The sequence below is a fragment of the Candoia aspera genome, chromosome 4 (genome assembly GCF_035149785.1).
Source record: "Candoia aspera isolate rCanAsp1 chromosome 4, rCanAsp1.hap2, whole genome shotgun sequence".
Taxonomy (NCBI): Eukaryota; Metazoa; Chordata; class Lepidosauria; order Squamata; family Boidae; genus Candoia; species Candoia aspera.
Genome location: NC_086156.1, coordinates 76,199,430 through 76,204,178, shown reverse-complemented (window position 1 = coordinate 76,204,178; position 4,749 = coordinate 76,199,430).

The following is a 4,749-nucleotide window of genomic DNA, read 5'->3' as shown; positions in this document are numbered from 1 at the left end:
AAAGACACACTTTGCTATGAGTTAACAGACATTCAGGAATAATGGGCAACTGTTCCCCCACAATGGTCATTAAAAAAGGTGTGTGTGTGTGTGTGTTAGGGCTGTGTAGCACTGGATTTGAAGGCATAAAGGACCTCAGCTTGTGAGGGGGTGCAAACGTAGCACCTGTCGGCAGCTCCTTAAACCAAACATGTCTTTTCCCAGCTTTGCATGGAGGAGGGGCATTGTGTGATCACAGACAGGGGCTACATCCACACCGCCACATAACCCAAAGCCTTTTTGGTCACCACTGATTTAGCAACAGGTATGGGAGCCCATTTCTGTCAAAAACTTCTGTTCAAACACCTGGGTTCTAAAAAAAAACATTTTTTAAAAACGTATTTTCCAAGCCAGAACAGATACTGGGCAATCACACTTCACAAATCAGCATTACAGTGCAGTTTCAGTAATTGATTAAAAACAACCACCAGAAATAAATGCCGTGATTGTCGTTTTTAAAGGTATCAGCCCAAGTGAAGTACGTGTTTCTCTTCCCTGGGCTCGCTGCTGTGTTCCTTCAGCTTTTGTGGATGGGACACACAGGAAAGCCTCAGTGCTCCCAAAGGAGCATCAGCTAAATTAAAATGCTGCCTGCACAGTACAGCACCAGACACACAACTTTTGCTCAGCGGAGGGCTTCACTTCAAAGACAGCTTGGGCCAGAACAGAGAAGTGGGTCAGGCCAGGACAAAACTCAACTTGATTTAATTTAAATTAAATGTGAATTAAAATGAAATTAAACACAGTTAAAATGATTACTCTCCATGTATTTAATCATCTCCCCCTTCTGTCACATTAAAAATTACATATGATGGCAACTCTTAGAGAGGCTTTCAAGGCTTTTGCAGGCCGCCTGTGGCTCGAGAGCCTTGTGTTGTGCATTGGCAGAGCGGCAAAGGTTCAGTAGCCTCCTGAGCAACCGTTCTAGCAGACTTCTGCCATGGCTGCCCCCAAAGAATCGTGGGAATTGTAGTTGGGTAAGATACTGCATGAGACCCACTTTGGTGTAGCGGTTAAGGCACCAGGCTAGAACCCAGGAGACGGTGAATTCTAGTCCCACCTTAGGCACGAAGCCAGCTGGGCCAGTCACTTTCTCTCAGCCCTAGGAAGGAGGCAATGGCAAACCACTTCCAAAAATCCTTGCCAAGAAAACTGCAGGGACTTGTCCAGGCAGTCTCTGAGAATCAGACACGATTGAACGGATAAAAAAAAAGATACTGTGTATTCTCCATCACAGCACTAGGATTCCTTGGAAACTTCCCAAAGGCTCCTGTTCCTGAGGAAAGAGACAATAATGGCCAACGAGCTTCTTTGAAAAGCAGCTTCTGGTACTATACTCTTCTTTGCTTACAATAAAGGAGAATGCAGAGGGCATTCTGGGTCTCACTTCAAATACAAGTGCTTGGAATGAGAATAAGTCAGTCAATAGTATTGCGGTTGCTGCCACCCCAGATATAAGGCACCGGATCTATTGACATTGCTAAAGTCTGTGTATCTGCCCAACTCTGTGCTGTTAGGGAAGCTCAATCAAATAGTGCTAGAGACGTTACAATTGCTAAATAAATAAATAATCCCACAGTAGTCGGCACATTACAATACAGATTATATTCAGTGAAAGTTGCTCAATTAACAGTTATTCCATAGTACCACATAATTAGGCTGGACCCACAACATAACACTTCTAATTATTTAACACATCCTTTGATGCTTCGGTATCTCTGCGTGTCTTCAATTCCCGCACGTACCATAGTACCAAGATATACCAGCATGGATGAGCTTGTCCCCATAGAGATTCTTCCCATGCATCAGAGGGAAGCATTCTGGTGCCCTCTTGTTACTTTGGGTTTCAACTATCTGGTCATTATGGCCATAGGAAGCGGGCTGTGAGAACTGTCATTCAAGACAGTGGAGAACACCAGACTGTCCATCCTGCTGATATCCTAGAGTCGAGTCCATGGCCCAGTGTGGCTTTTCACATAATTTCATTGCTCCTTCCAAGCTCTTTAGGTATAGATTGGACAGAGTGACAACAGACACGCTCTTAGCTAAAGATTTATATCAAGCAGGCTGGTAGATGGCCTAATCCGTACTTTCAAGGGTGCCTTTTTATTTCTGTATGATCTCTAATTCCTGCCCCCCCCCTCTTTTGGATTAATGACATGCAAATTTTTTAAAAAAGAGTTTTCCATCCCATTTTAGAAATCTGGACAGCTCTTGAATTTTTCCCACTTTTTTCATGCTAGTTAAGAAGGATTGTAGGGCTCCAATGACTCCATACAAATGAGGAATTGATTAAAATATGTTTGCAGTGGGTATAAGTAAGTATATTTGCTGACAATGAAGCCAGTGAGAAGGAGGAACTTGCTTTGAGTAAGGTGATGCTAATGACTTGGAAAGCAGACAGAATCAGAGAAGAAAGTAATATGGAGACTAAGCCAGAATCAGTGCAAAACCTGGTCTTGATGTACTGTAGAGCAAAACAGATTCTGGAACTTCAGGATATTGCTATGGAAGGACCTAAGGCATATTTATCATTATAAGTGAATATTGTTGTTCTCTGAAATGCATTGGTTTTCCAGGCCCTAGAATGGTCACCCGATTCAGTAAATGTATTGCAAGGCCCATAATAATATTGGCTGGTTATCCCTGTTAGAGTGCAAGGCTGGCAATGATATTTTCTGGTTCCTGCAAGAATCTCGACCTGGGCATCCCACATCCCCAAAGTGTAGTGCTCTTTCTTACCCTGTTCCGTGTTGGCTGATGAAGATGTGAGCTGTAAAAGGAGGAAAGTTAATGATGCATCACGTCCAGCCTGCCTACACCAGGCAGAGTCACCCCACAGGACAGACCTGCTGTCCACAGACGGCTCTCTTGATGGGCAAGGGCTTGCGGAAAGGAGCCAGGGCAGAGACTTCCCTCCCTGCATCCTTCTCCTCCCTGAGTCCCAACCTGATGCTTGACTCACAATCACCAACCAGTTTGCAGCCTCCAGTCCCCAAAGAAAGACTAAAGTTAAAACATCTGTTAATTTATAAACCAATTTAACCATGACTGGTTAATAAATAGCGAACAGCTGCCAATTCCACTACCCCTTAGCTCAGAAGAAGGGCACTCTGGGAACCAGGATGGGAACAGATTAATTGAGCTGCCTTTTTAAAAAAACTCTGTTCTTTCTTGGGCACACATGTGGCTTTCTTTTACCCCTCCCCATCAATTCTCTGGTTAGAATTACTCCCCCAGAACTGAATCGCTTTCTTTAGGAAATTGAAGATTTGTAAGCGAGACGGATGGAAATACAACAAATGGAAAGATGTTCATTAATCTGATGCTGCTAGTTTTCTAAAATAGAGATGCTAAAGAAATAAGCTTCTAACCTACGGCAGGATACACATTCTGCTCTGAAAACCTTCACTTCCAACCCCTGCATGAATGAGGGCTAGTAGTAATTCCTCACTGGTTAAAAAGAGTACTCTTCATATGCGCAGAGGCAGAGTTACTTTATGCCAGCTTCCCTACAGAACTGCAGGGAAGAGTGCCAGTGATGCTCAGCTTCAGACTTTTCTACTTTTCTGGTTTATATTCACAAGGAAGAAATCAGAAGACATTTCAATCAAGCAAGACTTACGGTTAGTTTTAAACAAGCCACTTGCAAACCATGTTTTATGTATATCAGGCTAAACTATGACGCGGTATTATATGAGAACTGGATATCATAAACCAAATACTGACGTTTCATATATTTCAGTGCTGAGGTAGTTCATATTTGAGATCTTTCCTAAGGCATGCTACATGTTGAATTTAGGGCACATCATATATTGTTCCTGTTTCTTTGAACGGGGCATGTGGAGGAGAAGCTTCTAATGCAGCCTTTCTCAACCTTGACAACTTTAAGATAGGTGGACTTCAACTCCCAGAATTCCCCAGCCAGCATAGCTCCTGAGGTCAAAGGCCTAATTGGACAAAAGGTTGCAAGTCAGAGAAAGTTTTCAGCTTGCTCCCTGATATGCTGCCTTTCTAGATGTAGACATTTGGAGTGTGTCGTATTGTAAACTTTCACTTCAGGCTGAAATTCGGTAATTAAAAAAATCGCCACCTTACTGAATGGCTTACGTGATATTCCACACTTAGTGCCTTCTTAAATCTGCCACCTGAGGCAGCTCTCTCATTACGATACACAGGTTAATTATACATGAGCAGAAAGCCATTTGATATTAGGCCTGCCCATGGTATTTTGCTATCTAAGGCAAATGACAAAATGGCATCCCTGCCTACCAATTTCAAGTACAGAAAGCAAACAGATTAGAAAATGATGCTTTCTCTTATACTGGTGGCAGGGGCATGGGGTAGCAGGCAAGCCTATGACTGCAGGAAAGGCTGAGTTGCATACTGAGCCCTGAGTTTCTCAGCCCGACTCCCTAACCCATAGTAGCACCACCTTGCTCAGGCAGATGGTTCACTGAGTTTACCGAGGGGCTGGGCCTGACTTATTGCGCTAAAACCGTCCTACCACACTTAGCTGATTGGGTTTGTAAGCTGTTCCCCAAAGAACGGAAATCTGGACCTCGGACCCTCCACGCTGCTGTAGATGCAGTTGGTAGACTGGGAAGCAGTAATTCCAGATAAGGGTGAGCCTCTCCAACTGGACAACAAAGTCCAGGAGAGACCTGCAGAAATGCACATTATTCCCCAAGTAGGGGTGCACTAGGGCTC